Raw genomic sequence first — 22,852 nt, 5'->3', positions numbered from 1 at the left:
CCAGAGGGCCACTTTCAGTTCAAGGTGATGCCCTTTGGCATGAAAAATGCTCCTGCCACCTTCCAACGGTTGGTGAATAGAGTCCTATCTGGGTTGGAATCTTTTAGTGCAGCTTATCTGGATGATATAGCTGTATTTAGTTCCACCTGGAAGGACCACCTGGTCCACCTGAAGGAAGTGCTTCAGGCCCTGCTTCAAGCAGGCCTGACTATCAAGGCAAGCAAGTGCCAGATAGGGCAAAGCTCTGTTGTGTACCTGAGCCACCTTGTTGGTGGAGGCCATGTACAACCTCTCCAGCCCAAGATCCAGACTATCCTGGATTGGGAGGCTCCAAAAACCCAGACTCAGGTCAGGGCCTTTCTTGGCCTGACTGGGTACTACAGGAGGTTTGTTCAGAATTTTGGGACCATAGTGGCCCCTCTGACTGAGCTTACCTCCAAGAAACTGCCCAAGAAGGTCATTTGGACCCCAGAGTGTCAGAAAGCTTTTGACACCCTAAAGCAGGCTATGTGTTCAGCACCAGTGTTACTGGCCCCTGACTATAGCAAGGAGTTTGTAGTACAAACAGATGCTTCAGAGGAAGGGATTGGGGCAGTGTTAGCACAAGTTAATGAAGAGGGCCATGATCACCCAGTTGCCTTCATCAGCAGGCGACTATTCCCTAGAGAGAAAAAATGGAGTGCCATTGAGAGGGAGGCCTTCGCTGTGGTCTGGTCCCTGAAGAAGTTGAGGCCTTACTTGTTTGGCACTCACTTCCGTGTACAAACTGACCACAGACCTCTCAGATGGTTGATGCAGATGAGGGGGGAAAACCCAAAACTGTTAAGGTGGTCCATTTCCCTGCAGGGGATGGACTTCACAGTGGAGCACAGACCTGGGACTGCCCATGCCAATGCAGATGGCCTTTCCAGGTTTTTCCACTTAGCTGATGAGGACTACCAGGGTGTAGGTTAGTACCCATCACCTTTCATCTGGGGGGGGCAGTGTAGGAAAGTCCTCCTTTTTTGCCTGATCACCCCCACTCTTTTTGGATAGGTACTGGTGGTTACTGACTCTTGGCTGTGCCCTGGGTACTGCTAACCAGTCCCAGGGCCTGTGCTCTGTGTAAAATGGATATGCAAATTAGGCTAATTGGCTAAGTTAACCTACCTATAAGTCCCTAGTATATGGTAGGGCATGTAGGTTTAGGGACCACAGCATAGGTGGTGCACACCTAGGTGCACTGCTGAGGTGCCCAGTGTCATTTTTAAAAGCAAGCCTGCCTTGCTGGCTGCTTTTAAATTAAAGTTATATGCAAATTCGACTTTGGAATTAAAGGTACTTCCAAAGTCTTAAACTACCTTATTTTTACATATAAGTCACCCCTAAGGTGTGCCCTATGTGCCCCTAGGGCTGGGTGCCATGTAACTATAAGCAGGGACTTTATAAAAATAGATTTATAAGCCCTGGTGAGGTAAAAACAGCCAAATTCGTTTTTCCCTCATTGAAGTAAATGGCCTTCATAGGCTAGAATGGGCAGACTTTATTTTAAATTTTAAAGTCTCCTTAAATGTTACATACCAAGAATTTGGTATCAAATTAATTGTTGTAATAAATCCCACAACTTCCAGTTGTGGGATTTAATATAACTTGTTCAGGTAAAAAGTTTAGACTTTACCTAAAAAGTTGCCAATTTCAGCTCTGCATTGTTTTTGCTGCTGTGCTCTGATTGGCCAGCCTGCAGCAGCTTCTGCCAGGCTGCCTTGATGAGGTGTGAAGTGGCCTGGCTTCACACAAAGGAATGTGCTTGGGGGAGAGAATCTCCCCTCACCAGATGGTGAGGCAGGAAGGGGGAGGGCTGCCAAACTGGTCTTCAAAGGCAGAGAAGGACATTTGGAGCACCCAGCAACACCCCCACATCCTGCAACCCCAGACAATTAGGTGCCCCCTTGATTAGATTAGGAGAGGGCAGGAGAGGGGTGTGTTTATGATTTTTAGCCACACCAGTGGGTGGGCTCAGCCAGATGTAACCTCCAAAAATCAGATTCATCCATGTTGGATTTTTAGAGATGTTGCCTTCTGGGATGGATTTTTGCCACACTTCCCAGGAAGTGGTCATCACAGGGGGACGACCCTGTCCCTGATTGGAGAACCAGGGCCCCCCTGCTTTTCACCCAGGAGCAAGGATAAAACTGGCAGACCTGCACCCACACCTCAGATCCTCACCAAATTTCAAGAAGAAGGAACTACAGGAGAAGAAGGACTGCCCTGCTGGACCCCTGGCCTGCACCTGGAACCTGCACTCAGAAGGACTGCACCAGCTGCACACTTGGGCTTCACCAAAAGAAGGACTTTGCCTGGCTTCAACTGGTTCAAGGAGGGACTCCCTGTTTGCTACAGGTGAAAAATTGCTATCCAGAGTCCCCTGCACCAACTCCTGAAAAAGTGACCAGCTGACCACTGTCCAGTGGCCAAAAAGGAGTTTGCGCCAGGTGCATTCTGGGAGTTGAAGTCCGCACCCCCCAAGGACCATCACAGAACTTCTGGACCCTTGGGGTGAGCTGTGGACCCCAAAAGAACCTTAAAAGAACATCTGGGTGAAGCCCCAGAAGTTTGGAGAAGATTTGACAAATTTTGTAAAAAAGCTCCAGAGATGGACCGACCCGCCGCGGAAATTCTAGCCGGCTTGCCTCAACCGCGACCCGGCCTGACTTCGTGGTTCGTCCCGGTAAAGAAAAACATCCGAAAAAGAGACTAAGTCCGAAGGTAAAAAGTTGACCGGGACCTCCCAGCCATCGTATCCGAGAAGGGCTCCACCGACGTCCGATCAAGATCCAGGTTTACCCCGGTCGAAGGATTTTCATCTCGAAAAAACGACTGAGTCCGAAGGTAAAAATCACCACCGAGGAAACCCACATCGCGTATCCGGACAAGGGCTCCAGGAGGTCGGATTCAACTGGCAGGTTCGTCCCGGTGAAGAAAAACTTCAAAATAAAGACTAAGTCAGAAGGTAACTTTTTAACCGAGGCCTCCCGCGACTTGTAGCCGAGCAGGGCTCCATCGCGGTCGGCCTGAAACTTTGACTTTGCCCCGGTCGAGGTGCAACCAGATGACCCGATTGGCGCTTTTTGTTTCTAAGCACTAAAAAAGTAATAATTCTTTAAAAATTCATATCTCCGGTTCCCTTTATCCAATTTTATTAGTTTTTGTGTCATTTTAAAGATAAAAATATAAACTATTTTTACAAATTGGTTTTGGATTTTTAAACTGTTTCCTGTGTTTTATTTAATTACTGTTTTGTGATATTTGAATGCTTTACACACTGTCTCCTAACTTAAGCCTTGACGCTCGTTGCCAAGCTACCAAGGGTTGAGCTGGGATTAATTTACTGAGACCTAACTGTACCTAGGTGGAGGTTAGTGGCTTGTTGCTAGGTGTAGGTACCTACCTGCCCTTACCAATAACCCATTTTCCAACACCATGCCTTCCAAATATCTTGTAGTGTGCGTGAGACCAAAGCTTTGTGTGCGAGACCCTGAAGTGGTTGTTCATGAGTGGAACAATGAATTAATGCATGTGAAACACTGAAAGGTGGTGGAGAGAACGGGCAAACCACAAACTGGAATGTGGAATGCAGGGCTAATTAAAGAAAATAAATAAAAGTACGGATGAGCAAGCAAAGAAGGGGCATGCAGCAATGGGAGTGAGATGGTGGGAGGGATGGGCAAGCCACGGATTGGAATGCGAAATGCAATGCCAATAAAATTAAAAGTGCCATTACAAGTGGAGGAAGACAGCGAACGAGCGAGAGGGGGATGCATCTCCAATTCTTACAATTTTCCAAACGTTCATACCTAATATATTATTTCAGCCAAGTGTATGGTGCTCTGTGGTCCGATCAGGGATCAGAAGACATGCTCAAGTGGCTAATACACAGTATGTGGAATGCAGATATCATACTTCCAATCCCGGCTTCGACACATGTTCAATCGGGTGATTGTGAACAAATAATTTGATCAGGCTGTGCCTCACCATAGAAATACAAGTATATGTAAATATGGCCAGTGTAAAGCTGAAGCCAAGAGTAGCCTCGAATGGTCGCATTCGTGTATGATCAGCTTTTTATATGCATACAAGGGGCGCATGATGTGCGTCCATTGCCCACATGCAAGTTCATCAAGTTATTCCAGCAATTACCTCATGAAGTGGTCATTATTAGAAACTGACACACAGTTAACATGAAAACATTTGTACAAGTTTCATGGCACTATGCCATGCCTTGAAAATAGGTTTTTAGCACAAGCATGTGTGAGACAAAGCTTTGTGTGTAAGACCCTGAAGTGGATGTACATGAGTGGAACACTGAATTAATACACATAAAACACTGAAAGGTGGTGGAGGGATGGGCAAGCTACATACAGGAATGGGGAATGTGAGGCTAGTTAAAGAAAATAAATAAAAGTACGGATGAGTAATCAGAGAAGGGGTATTCAGCGACAGGAGTAAGGTGGTGGGAGAGACTGACAAGCCACGAACTGGGATGCAGAATGTGAAGCAAAAAAAAAGAAAAGTACCTTTCAAAGTGAAGGGGGACAATGAATGAAAGTGAGGGGGTAAGCAGTTAGATGTGAGTTGGGAAGAGGCTGCAAAGGCACAGGGAGGATAGAGACACAGGCCTGCAGATGCACGTATTGAGTGTTCGTTGGTAAATTAAAAAAAAGTACCTGCAGAGTAAGTAGTCAGCGGAAGGACACTGACTAGTAGCTAGGGCCAGTGACGAAAGGAGTACTTGGTGGTGGATCCATGTAATCACATGGACAGCAAAAGCAGAACAGGAAGCGAAAGCAGACGCGTGCTGGCCAATGGGGAGCAAGTATATTAGAGCGACTTTGGAATCTACAAATGGCAAGTTCAGATAAGTAAGGGGCGGGTTCTAAGGCCCTTTTAAGATTTTTTTGTTTTTAATTTTGATACTTTGCAAGTACAGTGGAAGCGCTGTGCAGGTGAAACCTAAAAAAAGAAACAATGAATTCCTCAAGATATCTTTTAGCTTGTCTTCATGGTAACTAGGGATAATAATGTCCCCTGAATGCACAATTTTATAAATATGCAAATTCATAGAGCGTGTTATCATTTGTATTTGGAGCTGAGTGTGTTGGTTCAGGTTTCACGAGACATTTGTATTTAATGATGATTCTTTTTCATACACAATACAAGTCAGCGTATGTTCTGAAAAGTGATCCACACCCCATCCTTGGATCCTTCAGTGATCTGCTCTGTACCCTCAGGGGTTCTCTACATACCCTCTAAAGTACTGGGTATCCATTTGGTCACAACATCACCCACTTTGACTGCACTAATTCCCTCTTTGAAATTTTCCTTGTGCATCCTTCCCCGAGGTACTGTGTAAAAAGCAGTGATTTGCAAATGTTTGTAAAAAAGCTTTAACATGTCTGGATCAATAATGAATACACTCACTTAAACTGCAATGCAATTTTGTTTTGCAAACAAATTCAGTCTTGGGTAAAGATAGAAAAAGCAACAGAGAACAAAACATAAAAATAGATGGTGGATCCAAGGGAGTCAAAAAATGCAATATTTTTTAGCCCATCCAGACCACTGTTCTGTTTTTGGGTTGTGTAGGCTTCTTACATCACATGTCCTTGGCAAGGGTACAGGAATTGCACATGACGAGGAATGTGCCTGTCCGGCCAAGACGGTCATCAAGGGATGCTGCTGGCATGTAATGTTACTGGGCGTTAACCACTGTGGCCTGAGTCCAGTGCAGGCTCCTAACAAAAGCGTCATGCACAAATAAAGTGTACACGCGCATGTGCTCGTGCCCTGCGCTTGCAGGCACCTCTGTAATCATCAACATATCATCAGAAAAGGCACCACAACAAAAACGGGCATGCGTGGGCACATAGTAGACTGGTCTTTAACTGAGTTTGGCTAATGGCGGATTGACTGGCTGATTCTACAACCTTGAAGTCACCCGGATGTTGTGTTGTCGCTATAAACATCTAAGTTTAAATAAATAAAGAAAAGGATTTAGGGCTGATCCCCTGGAGCTCGGGGCTCTTCTCTGCTGGAATTCACATTAATCCATATGTACTGCAGCGAGTCATGGGATAGACTCTTAGGGGGTGGGTACCTTCTGTAGTCTGGTGTTAAAGAAGAGGGATCCGATTAATATAGAGAGCACCCCAAATTCAATGTCGCACTACTGTAGTCAACACAACACAGTTTAAAAGAAGAATTCTTCAATTAGAAAATAAATACCATGATTTACAGCTCAGGTTTGACAGGTAGCGCATGGACGGAAAGGGTTAGGTAACCTATATCTTGCTTTAGATACCTTAAAAGAGGTTGTTTTGCATCAAAGTGAACATCTCCCACTGCACCCTTTGGTTCTGAATGGAAAAGAAGTATTGAAAAGAAAAGAAATACAAGGGTTTGCAAAATAACTGAATAAAAACGATGTCATTACTTCATACAAGGACGATGCTTATAGATTCCTTGATTATATAGCACAGTCGCATCTGAATGCAACCATTTTGAGGCTGACCTTAAAAATGACAACCCACTAGACCCCCACCCCAGAGCACAGATAGATACGGGTATCGGCATTTTTAAGGAAGAAAAAAATATTTACCCTACTTCTTTATTTTGGATAAGTGGCAAAACACTTATACTGAAATATACAGCACACCCATATGCCAAGAAGAAGAAATCACCATACTATGCAAACCCATAAATCCCAAAGGGACCTAGTACATGAATAAGCCTGCAACCTTTCCTGTACGGTACCAATCATGCCACACAGATGGCACCCAGTGGTGTATAGATTCATATGCAGTTCTCGTTCCCATGCAGGGATAGATGGCACATTCTTATTATAGAAGATGCCACCAATCAGCTCTTTCAGGAACCTCTAGAACTCCCTTAGAATTTCTTTAATAGGGTGCAGAAGGTTGGGTCCCAGACAGAAATTTAATTTGCCCAGAGCAACCACCTACAATCAGAAAATACAAGCCCATGCCCACCTTACCATATTCATTCACTAAATTAACGAAGGTAGTCAAGCATCATATTAATGAACGTGTTGAGGATGGGGCAGCAGCTTGCCATGGGACCCTCTATAAAAATGGAACTTACAGGCAATTTAACAACTACTCAACCCCCTTTACTGAATGATCCAAAGGTAGAAACAGCTTATCGTGCCGAAAGGATCAATGCAGCAGTCTCACGGTTGTCCCCCTTCAAACTTCTCATAAGTCATAAAAGCAAGCCAATGGCCCCTTGTTTCTCTTTGGATCTTAGGGTGCTCACAAATAAAAATGCTGAGACAGGAGAAGATTTGGAGAAGCAATTATAATTCAACCTAAAGAAGTAAATATAAACAATATATTCAGGATTACAAAAATGTAATTATCCCATGAAAATTCAGTATTTTGCTGAAAAACATCAATCAGGCTAAAAACTCAGCGAGAGACCTTAAAACAGTAAACATGCTGTGCAGACTTAACTTGAGAGGTACAGTGACTCCTTGCCAGTCTATATGTGATCATTTAGACAGCTTTTTAAAGAATAAAGTTGAGGCAGTGTTTGGAGAATTGGACTGGAGTTGCAACACCAACATTTGTGCTTCGAGAGATGAATCATTAGGCCTTCGTAATACAGAGTTTGGCGAGTTTCCCCTTCTCACCAGAGAGAGAGTGCTCAAGCTAGTTGCACACACCAGATCAGGGGCTACTTTAGACCCCTGCCCCCTCAACAATTCTTCATGGTATAGCTGGGATGGCAGCAGCTCCTCTTACTGCTTTATTGAACAGCATTATTACTTCTGGACAGTTCTCTATCGATTGGAAAAAGGCGCTCATACTTCCTACATTAAAGAAAGCTTCCCTCAACCCGAATGATGAAAGAAATTACCACCCGAATTCTCGCTTGCCAATGCAGGTGAAAATTCTAGAAAGGCATCTCAACACTGCTCTATCGGGATATTTAAACTAAAATGAGATTCTTGATGGTGCTCAACATGGTTTCAGACCAAATCATACCAGCGAATCAGCCTTAGTAGTAGCTACAGAGGAAATAAGATCGATTGTGGGAGGCTGCGGTGGTCCTTTTGGATTTGTCTGCAGCCTTCAACACTGTGAGCCATTTTGTCCTTATAGATCACCTGGCCAAGATAGGGATTTGCAGAATGGTTCCTGATTTACTTCGATCCTTCCTCACTGATAGAGAGCAGTCAGTCTCCCTCAGAGAATTTAGGTCAAAATCCTTCTCATTGCCTTGTACTGTCCCTAAGGGGTCATCCTTGAGCCCCACACTTTTTAATGCATATGTGGCTTTCCTGGCCAACTTGATTCGATCATTTGGCTTCTCTCCAATTTCCTATGCTGACAACATCCAAATTATAGTGTACATTTACACCAACACTGAAGATGTCTCTTACCGCTCAAACAGTCCCATGCATGAAGTCGTCAGATGCAAAAAGTGCAATAGCCTTAAACTAAACTCTGGGAAAACTGAGGTCCTTCTCTTTGACAAAAGACACCTCATTCTGGAACCCTTTGTGGTGACCCAGCCCCTTGGCCTCCATACCCGGGTCTGAGAGTCAACACCAACCTTACAATCTGAAATCAGATCAATAAACTCACTTCCTCTTGCTTTTTTCATTAAGAACCCTAAGAAAAATTCTTTAATTCATCCCCTTCGACCTTCAGAAGTCATGAATAATTGTGTTGCTACTGTCCAGGCTAGATTATTTTGCCCCTTACCAGGGCATTAATCAACACTCTTTATATAAACTCCAACTACTGCAGAACTTCAGTCAGTTTCTCATGCCCTCGCAGAGTTCCACTGGCTCCCTGTTAAGGAACGAGTAGTCTTTAAGGTATTCTGTATGGTGCATAAATCACTCCATGGGTCAGGTCCAGAGTATCTAAGGAGGAAATTTACATGATGCATACCAAGGAGAGCTCTGCGCTCATTTGCATCCAAAACAGTCCCAGTCCCCAAATGTAACAGGTTATCTTGAGGCGGTAGGAGCTTCCTTTATTCCACTTGTAAACTTTGGAATAAACTTCCCTGGCATCTCAAAAGCTACCAGAATCTGACCATCTTCATGAAACGTCTCAAATCTTGGCTTTTTTCACTTCCTTACTAATTCCTTCTGTTGTTTTACACCTTGCAGACACCAGTGCCAAGATGCCCCTGGGCATTGTTAGAAGTCGGTGGAACTTGCAGAGTTTTTCTCTGTGGAAATCCGCAGAGTTACATAAAAACTCTGTGAGATTCCACAGAGTTCCGCCCACCCGCAATTAACTGCAGAATGCTTTGAAACTAAAAGGTCTGGACACTGTTCCTGCAGCAGTAGGGCAGCTCTGGCAATGACATAGGTACATTACAAAAACAAAGCCCTGTTTTAAGTTAAGCTGTTAATCTCTAGCAAGCTCAATGATGGCTATTTCTGTTCGGGGAGGTGCACATCTTGAAACGCACCAATTTATAATAACTACAGTGGCTTGCTTCTGCAACTGCAGACTGTCGGGCACCAGTAAAACATCACAATTCAAATGGCAGAATAATCATGCAGAATGCTTTTGCCACTTACTTGGTCCGATTAACCTTCCCTCTGGCAGGTACTCTGCATGTTCATCCACAGGATGGGGTTCATGTCTTTGGGACAAATGCCAGCATGAGAATATTTTACAGGAGGCCAGCCTAGAGCCTGGGGTGGGGTATCCAGCAACAACACACGAGAGTTCCACAGCCAGAAAGTCCCTCCACCAGTAGAACTGCGTGCACTACATCGCCGACTTCCTCCAGCACAGATCAAACGCTGTAGAGAATTCAATGCAGGGCCTTCAAACGTTCGCCCGTCTGCAACTATAAAAGAGGTGGGTACATTTGTTTTAAGTTTAATGTCCACTCTCCCATGAACATGACTTACTTTGTTCTTGTGTCGCTTCCTGCTTCTCAGGCCATGGCTAGCTCACCTTTTCAAGCACCAGCCTCTAGTCCCATGTCTCTGCCTTCTCTGGTCTGCCATTTCTCCACTGTCAATGGAGTCGAAGGTACTGTCAGCCATCGGAGAGCTCCTCAGCCCACCTTGACCAGCTTGGTGATCAGCGCTCCCCTTCCCTCTAGCTGTGTCCTGAGAGCAGCAGTGAGGTGAACCAGAGGTTCAGCCCGCTCAGACCTTGCTTTCAGATGAACTTTGAAGCTCTTGCTTCAGTCTTAATGTAACCACACTTTGTTCCACGTCGCAACTATGGTAAAGTTAAAAAGCGCCACCCTTTTATAATCTGGCGGGCACAATCTTCTATCAGCAGTGTGGCCCCGGATACACTCCCTAGTCCATCCGAGGGTGCCTCTTGTGTCAGACTGCCATTCCTAGGGCGAACAGCGAGCCCCTGTACCAGTCGCTGCTCTTTTCTTGAGATTTAAGTGCTCATTGATTGCAGCATGTGGACATTAGAAATAGTGGGAGACAGCACCTGGGGTTGAGCCCCAGTAAACTCAGTCACATGGTGGTTGCCACAGTTTTGGCCGCACTGCGTGCTCCAAGCAGAGCACAGAGTGGTAGATCTCTGCAAACTCTGCCGGTGCAGCGGAGTTTATCGCCCACTCCTAGCATTCGTGCACTTAATAAATAATATCAATATCTATCCCTATACATTGACTATGATGGTCCAGACAAACAAAATCAGTTGGGGGTACAAAAACATAACTTCTAAGATCATACTTTTTGCACCCCCAGAACACTCTGCTCTCATGCCACCCCAAGTACCCCTTCCTATACCAAGAGAAGGAAGAGGGCACTGTAAATTCCAAAGTGTACAAGAAGCCAGGTGAAACGAAGAAACTTTGTTACAGCTTTTATTGGAAGTACCATTGGCTGTGATGTTAGAGATGGGAAGGCCTGTTAGAGAGACAAGCATGTCTCTGTCTGCTCCTACATCACATTTGTGGAATTGAAAAAGCACTTACCGAATGTAAAAAGAGCAGCTGAATTACCGACGACTCAGTTACATGGAATGGTTGCCATTCTTTGTGCAAAACGTAGAAAGACAGGCAAAGCTGTGCCCTCTAAGGAAGACAATACAGGTGAGAAAGGGTCTGACGTTGTCTCCCTTCTCTCTGAAGATGTGATACAGAACTCCTTGGAAATAGAGACTCCACCCTTCCTTTCACTGGCCACAGTAAATGTACTAAGGTTGCAACCTCCGTGTTTAGTGAAAATGTTTTAATAGCATTGATCGCAAGCGACGAGTATTGTTGAGGGTGGAGGTGTCAATATGCTTGTAAATACTAGAGCCAGTATTAGGAAGACACAACACAAATATAAAAACATTTCTCCCTGAAAAGATCTTGTAGCCCTGCAGGGCATTAAAGGGCAAAATGTCACTGGCCACAAAAACAACTGTGTGCAAATAGGGTTTATACCCCAACACAATCCCATACAACACAATGTAGCAGTGGGTTGATCTGAGGACATTTTAGAAATAGGCATCATGAAGCAATGTAAAATTCTAAATGACCTTGTAAACAACATGGTGTTACAGGCGGAAATGTATCAGCACAACAAAAGCAACAACCTTATCCACTGTATTGTTCCACAAGGCATCTGTCCTATGGCAAGCCTGACCCCCTTCCGCCACCAACACATAGCGAGCCCATCAGACAAGCTGTAATAACATATTTTCAGAATATGTTTGCAAACTCCAAATTGAACTGTGGCAAGACTAACTACGTTGCCATAATTCAAACAAAGTGCAACCCCAGGCACATTAAAAAATGCCCTGTGCCGCATTCCCAGCATTGACAAAGACATTAAGACCATACTGCAACAGGATTGTATTGAGGTATATCCAGTGGAACACATATCTGTTTGCCCTAGCCTGGACAGTTAGCATGAAGACTGACACAGATCCTCCATTCTTGATCTAGATCGCAGCGTTCCCCACTACGGGGGACCAACTTAAGAGAGATAGATAGCCCCAAAACAAGGCAGCTTTCAAAGCTTACTACAGACTTTGGGGAGCTCAACCGAGTCCAGGTACCTTTTTATGGCATGTTTTCCTGCACTATTTGGAAAGATTCGACCCGGAGATAAGGTCTACATAGTTCTAGACATCAGTAATGGTCTCTTTTCAATTCCCTCACACCTTCGAAGCTGCAACAATAATGCATTTCATTGGCAAGGAGAGGTGTTCCAGTATTCCCCCAGGATTGAAAGTGCTCCCCACTTTTTATCACCAAGTCGTGAAACAAATACTAGAGACACCCCCCTCTCAAAGGCGGACCATACAATATGTAGATGACATTTTCCTTTCAGTGAAGAAATGCAGTTGCATGCAGAACTTTTGCGGCAAGTCCTACAGGCTATTCAGAGGGGAGATTTGAAGGTTCAAAAATGCTCTAGCCACGTGAGAGCAAACAAAAGTTTCCCTGCCTGACCTAGTGCGGGCAGAGAAATTGCTATGTTCTGGGGTGAACACAGCATGTGAGCAGACACTAAGTCCACTCTCAGAAGCAGGGAGTTTTAAGAATGCTCCTGACCGCTGGGAGCAGACTTTTGCTTCTCAAAATTCCCAAAGTAGTAGTTTACTTTTGATAAACCAAACAAATGGCCCTGGTGTGAGAAAGTACCCTCTTTCTAGCATGGTTACCCCCACTTTTTGCCTGTTTGTGAGTGTGTGTCAGTGTGTTTTTTACTGTGTCACTGGGATCCTGCAACACAGGACCCCAGTGCTCATACATAAAAACCTATATGTCAGTGTGTTTGCCTGTCTCACTTGGCTCCTGCTAGCCAGGACCACAGTGCTCATAGTTTATGTCCTGATGTGTGTGTCTCTATAGTGCCTGACTGTGTCACTGAGGCTCTGCTAATCAGAACCTCAGTGCTTATGCTCTCTCTGCTTTTAAATTTGTCACTATAGGCTAGTGACCTCATTTACCAATTTCAATTGGCACACTGGACCCCCCCTTATAAGTCCCTAGTATATGGTACCTAGGTACCCAGGGCATTGGGGTTCCAGGAGATCCTTATGGGCTGCAGAACCCATAAGGACCACAGACAAACCCGTTCACAGGACTGCCAATGTAGCCTGCGTGAAATAACACACATGTTATTTCACAGCCATTTTCACTGCACTTAAGTAACTTATAAGTCACCCATATCTAACCTTCACTTGCTGAAGGTTAGGTGCAAGGTTACTGAGTGTGAGGGCACCCTTGTACTAGCAAGGTGCCCCCACATGGTTCAGGGCCATTTCCCGGGACTTTGTGAGTGCGGGGACGCCATTACACGCATGCACTACATATAGGTCAATACCTATATGTAGCTTCACAATGGTAACTCCGAATATGGCCATGTAAGGTGTCTAAGATCATGGAAATGTCCCCCCATTCCAAATCTGGTATTGGGGAGCCAATTCCATGCATCCTGGGGGGGGGCACTATGCACCCCCAGTACTGCCAAACCAGCTCACTGAGGCTTGCACTGCACCTACAGTTGCTGCCACCTCACAGAAAGGGTTCTGCCCTCCTGGGGTCTGAGCAGCTCAGTCCCATTTCCTTTGGAAACAGGGTGTTACACCCTCTCCCTCTGGAAATAGGTGTTACAGGCTGGAGAGGGGTAGCCTCCCCCAACCTCTGGAAATGCTTTGAAGGGCCCTAATGGTGCCCTCCTTGCATAGCCAGTCTACACCGGTTCAGGGACCTCTTGTCCCATGCTCTGCTGCAAAACTGGACAAAGGAAAGGGGAGTGACCACTCCCATGCCCATCACCACCCTAGGGGTGGTGCCCAGAGCTCCTCCTGTGTGTCCCAGGCTTCAGCCATCTTGCTTTGCAAGGTGTGGGGGCATTCTAGAGGGCTCTGAGTGGCCAGTGCCAGCAGGTGACGTCAGAGACCCCTCCTGCTAGGTCCTTACCTGATAAGGTGGCCGATCCCGCTTTCAGGGCTATTTAGGGTCTCTCCTGTGGGTTCTCTTCAGATTCTACTTGCAAGTTTACAGCAGGAATCCTCTGCAACTACTACTTCATCCTCTGACCTCAGATCAACCTCAGCCTGCTCCAGGAACCACTGTAACAGCAACAAAGTATCCACAAGGGATACTTTTCTTCTGCAACTTCAGCTCCAGCCAGTAACTGCAACAGTTTCCATGGTGTGCACGCACTAAGGACTCCCTGTCTTCACCCTGCACCAGAAGGACCGAAGAAATCTCCTGTGGGGTGACGGAGTCACTCCTCTGCTCACACAGGCACCTTCTAAGTCGACGACTGGTTCTCTTGGACTCCTCTCACAGTGACGAGTGTGCTCCTTGTAACACAGAGGGTGGACCCCATCGACACAGACTGTCCTGAGGTCAGCTGTCTCAATTTGGAGGAGGTAAGACTTTGCCTTCCCCCAGAACGACAGTACCCCTGTGCACTGTGTCTTCTTCACCTCCTGAGGCCTCTGTGCACTATTTACAAAATTCCTTCATGCACACCCTGGCCCAGGTTACCCAGCACTCTACCCTGTGATGCTCAACTCGCTGAGTTGACTTCCGGCAGCGTGGGACCTTCTTTTGTAGTGCTGCACCAACTGTATTTTACACCTCCTTTGACCCCATGAACTGGGACACCCGTGGGTGCTATCTGGTGCTCTGAGGCTCTCTGAAGTGCTAAGAGACCCCTCTTCCTCCTCATACAGAGTTGAGGCCCCCATGTACCTCCTGGGTCCAGACAGCGCCTAGTTGATGCAAAACACAAGTTTGCCAGAACCAAGGCTTGTTGGAGGAATCCAGCACCAAAACTCACCTGCATCCAACTTCACGATGTGGGACATCCTTTGCATCATGCAGGAGCCTGCTGGCATCTTCCTAGGGTGCATTTCTTCAGTATTCGTTCAACCAGGGACTCTTCTTTTGCACCCTATTCTGGGTTGGCAGGGGCTCCTGTCCTTCCAGGAACTTCTTTTGACTTCTGGACTTGGTCTCCTTCTTTTGCAGGTCTTCAGGTCCAGGAATCCACTGTTTGTTGTTTGCAGACTTGGTTGGTTCTTGCAATAATTCCAATCATGAGGTGTAGTGTGTCCCAAGGAAACTTGCAGTACTTTACTCCTGCTTTTCTGGGCTCAGGGGTGTCGTAATTTACTTACCTTTACTGTATTCTTACTATCCAAGCGGTTCTGCACACACTACACTTGTCTAGGGGAACATTTGTGATTCGCATTCCACTTTCTTAGTATATGGCTTGTGTTGCCCCTAGACCTATTTTCTCCCATTGCATTCTATAGCATTTCCTATTGTTTGCACTATCTTATGTCTAATTACTTGCCTTATTTTGGTATCTAGTGTATATATTGTGTATAATACTTACCTCCAGAAGGATTATTGACTCTAAGATATTTATGGTACTGTGTCACCCTAATAAACTACCTTTATTTTTGTTAACACTGAGTATTGTCTTTACTTGTATATAAGTACTGCGTAACTATAAGTGGTATTGCATGAGCTTTGCATGTGTCCTAGTTCAGCCTAAACCGCTCTGCTATAGCTAACTCTATCAGCCTAAGCTGCTAGAAGACTACTACATTTCACTAATAAGGGATAACTCGACCTGAGATGCAGTGTAAGTACCCAAGGTACCCACTACAAACCAGGCCAGCCGCCCACATTAGTGGTGCAGCAGCGGTATAAGTACTTGCAATTGCTTTACCGCTTTGTTACTGGCGTTTTTCACAAGAAAAGCTTGCTCCAATACTTAGAGCATATATAATATATACCTAGAAGTAATTTTCTAACTTTCTAAAAAGTTCTTTAAACTTTGCAAAAGTTTTTACAAAGTTCTGAAAAGTTTTCTTCTTTTTCTCTAGAAAGTTAGCTCTGTTATTCTACTAACTCTTTACTCACTTTCCTAAACTTTTTATCTTTCAATATGTCTTATGTAGAAGATACCACCAGAGTTGTCAAGACTACCTATGAGAATCTAAACTTTAAAAGTTTGAGGGGTCTCTGTATTTAAAGAAGTTTAGGGATTTGGAAGAACCCCAATAAGGAGTTCCTCTTAAATCTTCTCCTCCAAGATGACTAGGGACTCAGCACTGGTCCAGATGAGACAGGAGAAGAGGTAGAGGATGATTCCAACCAGGAAGGGTCAGAGGAGCACACTGACAATCCTGGGGAGGGTCCTTCCACAGATGTATCTATTAACAAGCCACTTAGTACAACTGGGAGTGGGAAGGGTTCACACACTAGTAGGGCTCCCTTCACCCCTAGAGGCCAGGTCACTAGGGTGGCCTCTGTTAGAGATAGATCTGCCTCTGCACATTCAAATGTTACCTCTGTTTCAGAGGCATCCCACACATCTAACCCTGAGGACCAGTCCCTAGATACGGAACTCAGAAAGCTGAGGTTAGAGGAGGCCAGACTGAGGCTAATGCAGTAACAGTTGGCCTTAGACAGGGAATCCCTGGTCGTGGAAAAGGAAAGGCAGGGTTGGGGTTAGTTCCCAATGGTGGCAGCAGCAGTTTCACAAATTCAAATGTTAGGGAACCTCCATTTGACTCTATGAATCTGCATAAAGTTGTCCCTCCTTACAAGGATGGTGATGACATCTATAAGTGGTTTGCTGCACTTGAGAGGGCATGTCAAGTTCAGAGGGTCCCTCATGTACAGTGGGCTGCTATTCTGTGGCTATCCTTCTCTGGTAAGGGGAGAGACAGACTCCTTATTGTCAGAGAGGATGATGCAGATAATTACCAAATTCTTAAAAGTGCACTCTTGGATGGTCTGGGCTTAACCACTGAGCAATACAGGATAAAGTTCAGAGGGACCAGAAAGGAGTCATCACAGGACTGGACAGACTTTGGAGACTGTTCTGTGAAGGCCCTAGAAGGTTGGTTAAATGGCAGTAAGGTGACTAACTATGAAAGCCCATACAACTTGATTCTGAGAGAGCATATTTTAAATAATTGTGTGTCTGACTTGTTGCATCAGTATCTTGTGGACTTAGATCTGACCTCTCCCCAAGAATTGGGAAAGAAGGCAGACAAATGGGTCAGAGCAAGGGTGAGCAGAAAAGCTCATACAGGGGGTGGCAAAGACAGCACAAAGAAAGATGGTGAACAATCTCAGGACAAGCATGGGGATAAAAGTAAAACCAAAGACCCTTCTTCAGGTCCAAAACACTCCTCTGGTGGTGGGGATAAAACTTCTTCATCTTCTTCAAACTCTTCACACAATAAGAAAAAGCCTTGGTGCTATGTGTGCAGAGGTAAAGGCCATTGGCCAGGGGATAAGTGCTGTTCAGGTAAAGCCCCTGAGCCTACCACCACTAATACATCAAACTCTAGTGTCCCTAACAGAAGTGGTAGTAGTGGTGGGACTACTGGCAATAGTCAAACTAAAGGTGTAGTTGGGTTCACTTTTGGGACCATAATAGAAACTGGGGTAGACAGCCCCAAGAGGGTTTCTGTCACATCTGGTGGCATTGGCCTTGCCACCTTGGCTGCTTGTCCCCTTAACATGGATAAGTACAGGCAGGCAATCTTAATAAATGGTGTTGAGGCCCAGGCCTACAGGGACACAGGTGCCAGTATCACTTTGGTGACTGAAAACCTAGTGTCACCTGCACAACACCTCCTTGGACAGAAGTACCATGTTACTGATATCAATAACTCCACTCAGTCTCTCCGCTTAGCTGTAGTTCAACTTCATTGGGTTGGAGTTACTGGCCCTAAGCAGGGAGTGGTATCACCTAGCTTACCTGTAGATTGTCTCTTAGGGAATGACCTAGAGGCCTCACTCAGGTTGGGCTGAGGTAGAGTTTAGGACCCATGCATCCATGCTGGGTATCCCTGAGGAATTGCTTCCTTTCATTTCTGATGAAATGAAAAAGCAAAGGAGAGAAAAAGGCCTGAAATCTCAGGATCCCTCTCTCCGCCAACAGATAAGAAGGGTATCAAAGTATCCCGTCCCCACCCTGCCATTAAGGATACCATTCCTGTGGTGGTAGAGACCTCTCCTGGGGTGGAACCTCTACTAAGGGAGCCATCAGCTGGACTCCCAGAGGTAAAAGTACCTATCTGTAGGACTACTAATCCAGATGTGCAAAATTGCACCATTTTATTAAATATGGAGCATCCCTCCAGCCCTCCCAGAGAAACTTTAGTGCAGCAGCCCTGCATTACCTCTAAACACTTAGGACAGCAGCCCTGTCCTAGTGTGGAGCTTATAGGACAGCAGCCCTACCCTGCTCCAACTCAAGAGAAACAGCAACCCTGTTCTCTCTTACAGCCACATGGACAAAGTTTTTGCCTAGCTATGGGTTTATTGAGACAGCATCCCTGTCTAGCATTTTCTGCATTTGACATAGGCCCAGTGGACCAATCCCACTGCCCAATTTTAAAACACACTAATAGGAACCCTGAGAATTTACACTCACACTGTTGGTTAGGTAAAAATCTCCAAACAGGGGGGTTTACATCCTCACAAGGAAGTTGCCAGATAGTGGATGATAAAGGGAGTAACCACTCTATTGTAAATCTACTCTCCACTTATCACCACTTAAACAATAAAGTCTCAACTGGACAAGGATAGCCTTATTGTCCTTTGTTTGGGGGGGGGGTTGTGTGAGAAAGCAGTCTCTTTCTAGCATGGTTACCCCCACTTTTAGCCTGTTTGTGAGTGTGTGTCAGTGTGTTTTTACTGTGTCACTGGGATCCTGCAACCCAGGACCCCAGTGCTCATACATAAAAACCTATATGTCAGTGTGTTGTGCCTGTCTCATTGGGATACTGCTAGCCAGGACCCCAGTGCTCATAGTTTATGGCCTAATGTGTGTGTCTGTATGTGTTTGACTGTGTCACTGAGGCTCTGCTAATCACAACCTCAGTGCTTGTGCTCTCTCTGCTTTTAAATTTGTCACTAAAGGCTTGTGACTTCATTTACCAATTTCAATTGGCAAACTGGACCCCCCCTTATAAGTCCCTAGTATATGGTACCTAGATACCCAGGGCATTGGGGTTCCAGGAGATCCTTATGGGCTGCAGCATTTATTTTGCCACCCAAAAGGAGCTCAGACAAACCCTTTCACAGGGCTGCCACTGCAGCCTGCGTGAAATAACGCACACATTATTTCACAGCCATTTTCACTGCACTTAAGTAACTTATAAGTCACCTATATGTCTAACCTTCACTTGCTGAAGGTTAGGTGCAAAGTTACTGAGTGTGAGGGCACCCTTGTACTAGCAAAGGTGCCCACGCGTAGTTTAGGGCCATTTCCCGGGACTTTGTGAGTGCAGGGATGCCATTACACGTGTGCACTGCATATAGGTCAATACCTATATGTAGCTTCACAATGGTAACTCCAAATATGGCCATGTAAGGTGTCTAAGGTCATGGAATTTGTCCCCCCAGTCCAAATCTGGTATTGGAGAACCAATACCATGCATCCTGGGGGCTCCACTATGGACCCCCAGTACTGCCAAACCAGCTCTCTGAGGCTTGCACTCCAGTTACAGCTGCTGCCACCACACAGACAGGGTTCTGCCCTCCTGGGGTCTGAGCAGCTCAGTCCCAGGAAGGCAGAACAAAGCATTTCCTTTGGGAACAGGGTGTTACAACCTCTTCTTTGGAAATAGGCAGGGGAGGGGTGGCCTCCCCCAACCTCTGGAAATGCTTTGAAGGGCACAGATGGTGCCCTCCTTGCATAAGCCTGTCTACACTGGTTCAGGGACCCCTTGTCCCCAGCTCTGGCGCAAAACTGGACAAAGGAAAGGGGAGTGACCACTCCCCTGTCCATCACCACCCTAGGGGTGGTGCCCAGAGCTCCTCCAGTGTGTCCTAGACTTCAGCCATCTTGCTTTGCAAGGTGTGGGAGCACTCTGGAGGGCTCTGAGTGGCCAATGCCAGCAGGTGATGTCAGAGACCCCTCCTGATAAGGTACCTCCTCACCTGATAAGGTAGCCGATCCCCCTCTCAGGGCTATTTAGGGTCTTTCCTGTGGGTTCTCTTCAGATTCTCCTTGCAAGCTTCCAGCAGGAATCCTCTGCAACTACTATTTCAGCCTCTGACCTCGGATCAACCGCAGCCTGCTCCAGGAACCGCTGTAACAGCAACAAAGTATCCACAAGGGATACTTTTCTTCTACCACTTCAGCTCCACCCAGCAACTGCAACAGTTTCCATGGTGTACATGCTCTGAGGACTTCCTGTCTTCATCCTGCACCGGAAAGACCGAAGAAATCTCCTGTGGGGTGACGGAGTCACTCCCCTGCTCACGCAGACACCTTCTAAGTCGACGACCAGTTCTCTTGGACTCCTCTCACAGCAATGAGCATGCTCTTTGGAACACAGAGGGTGGACCCCATCGACGCAGACTGTCCTGAGGTCCTGCTGTCGCAATTTTGGAGGAGGTAAGACCTTGCCTTCCCCCAGAACGACAGTACCCCTGTGCACTGCGTCTTCTTCACCTCCTGAGGCCTCTGTGCACTATTTGAAAAATTCCTTCATGCACACCCTGGCCCAGGTCCCCAGCACTCTATCCTGCGACGCTCAACTCGCTTAGTTGACCTCCGGTGGCGTGGGACCTTCTTTTGTAGTGCTGCACCAACTGCATTTTGCACCTCCTTTGTCCCCATGTCCTGGGACACCCGTGGGCGCTATCTGGTGCTCTGAGGGCTCTCTGAAGTGCTGAGAGCCTCCTCTTCCTCCTCACACAGAGTTGAGGCCCTCAGGTCCCTCCTGGGTCCAGATAGCACCTAGTTGAATCAAAACGCAACTTTGTCAGAACCAAGGCTTGTTGGAGGAATCCAATCAAATCAATCAATCAAAAATCATTTGTAGAGCGTGCTACTCACCCATGAGGGTCTCAAGGCGCTGGGGGAGGGGGATCAAGGGGGCAAATCCAGTGCCAAAACTCACCTGCATCCAACTTCACGACATGGGACATCTTTTGCGTCATGCTGGAACCCGCTGGCATCTTCCTAGTGTGCATTTCTGCAGTCTTTGTCCAACCAGGGACTCTTCTTTTGCACCCTCTTCTGGATTGGGAGGAGCTCCTGTCCTTCATGGAACTTATTTCGACTTCTGGACTTGGTCTCCTTCTTTTGCAGGTCTTCAGGTCCAGGAATCCACTGTTTGTTGTTTGCAGACTTGGTTTGTTCTTGCAATAATTCCAATCATGAGGTGTAGTATATCCTATGGAAACTTGCAGTACTTTACGTCTGCTTTTCTGGGCTCTGGGGTGGGGTAATTTACTTACCTTTACTGTATTGTTACTCTCCCAGCGATTCTGCACACACTACACTTGTCTAGGGGGGAATTCGTGATTCGCATTCCACTTTCTTAGTATATGGTTTGTGTTGCCCCTAGACCTATTTTCTCCCATTGCATTCTATTGCATTTCCTATTGTTTGCACTATGCTATGTCTAATTACTTGCCTTATTTTGGTGTCTAGTGTATATATTGTGTATAATACTTACCTCCAGAAGGAGTATTGCCTCTAAGATATTTTTGGTACTGTGTCACCCAAATAAATACCTTTATTTTTGGTAACACTGAGTATTGTCTTTACTTGTGTATAAGTACTGTGTAACTATAAGTGGTATTGCAAGAGCTTTGCAGGTCTCCTAGTTCAGCCTAAACTGCTCTGCTATAGCTACCTCTATCAGCCTAAACTGCTTGAACACTACTACATTTCACTAATAAGGGCTAACTGGACCTGGTGTAAGTACCCAAGATACCCACTACAAACCAGGCCAGCCTCCTACACCTGGCACCTTCGAAAGTTTCTACCTGGATGAAAGGGTCATTTTCATTTTTTTTCTGTTTGGGACAGCTAGGCTTTTCCAGGCAGTGCCTATGAAGTTAAAAGTACATCAGGAAGTGCTTTTTAAATAGTGCAGACTGCCTGGTGTACTTAGACCGACAGCATGAATCCAAAAGAGACATGACTGTTTGCTTGACTCTAACTAGAGCAGGAAGAATATGAGTTAGAGGGAGCAAGAATATCTGCTCACCAAACTCATATTATCTCCCACAGACTCAGTTCAAACTTCTTAGCCTTCCGAAGGACTCTAAAAACTCACCTGTTCAACCGCCACCTAAGACCTGTAAATATTACCCTTCTTCTTTCTTGTTCCAATAGTCCTGTGTTTCATGTATTAAGATGTCCATTTGAGTAGATCCCCACTATATTAATACCAAAAGATAGAAAGAATAAAGAAAACAAGAAGGAAAGGTGGATCTGAGGAATCACAGTCTGTTTTCTTTTCTCCTGTTTGTCCTTCCTTCAAAGTTGAAGGCACTGGTGTAACAAAACTTAAGCGGGCCATTGCAAAGTACATGAAGGGGGCCCCTCCGGAGTCACTCAAGAGCTCCCATGACAGGTTGCTGAGGCGGCCCCCTGGACTGCGGGGGACCTTTGTTACGTCCCTGGTTAAAGGTATTCTTATACCAGGCTGGCTACTTTATTTGAGAAATGAAAATTCAGTCACTATACAAGATTCACATTTATTTTACTTTTGTCAGAAGGTTTACTTTCTACAATATATTTTTAGGACAAGTGCTTTGACCTGTTGTTAGTATTGTTGTCTTTTAACCATGCCCCCCTCACGCCCATCACTTTCACTCGTTCGTTGGCTTGTTTAACATCCTGCTAGCTTCCCCCCAACCTTAAGAAAACATCCTCCCGTTCCGCCTGTACTAGCAGACTATTAAAAATGTTCCATGAGCCGGGGATGGCAGGCGGGCAGCTCCTCCTGAGCTGCAGCTGGAGAATTGGCTCTGGCGACGCAGAGACCCGAGCTTGGGTCGGCCTGAGGTCGGCTCCAAAAACTCTCCACGGCAGGCGGGTGGCTTTTCGTCGGCA

This window comes from Pleurodeles waltl, chromosome 7 (assembly GCF_031143425.1).
Source record: "Pleurodeles waltl isolate 20211129_DDA chromosome 7, aPleWal1.hap1.20221129, whole genome shotgun sequence".
Classification (NCBI taxonomy): Eukaryota; Metazoa; Chordata; class Amphibia; order Caudata; family Salamandridae; genus Pleurodeles; species Pleurodeles waltl.
The sequence above is the reverse complement of the archived record's forward strand: the minus strand, read 5'-3'. Positions refer to the sequence as shown.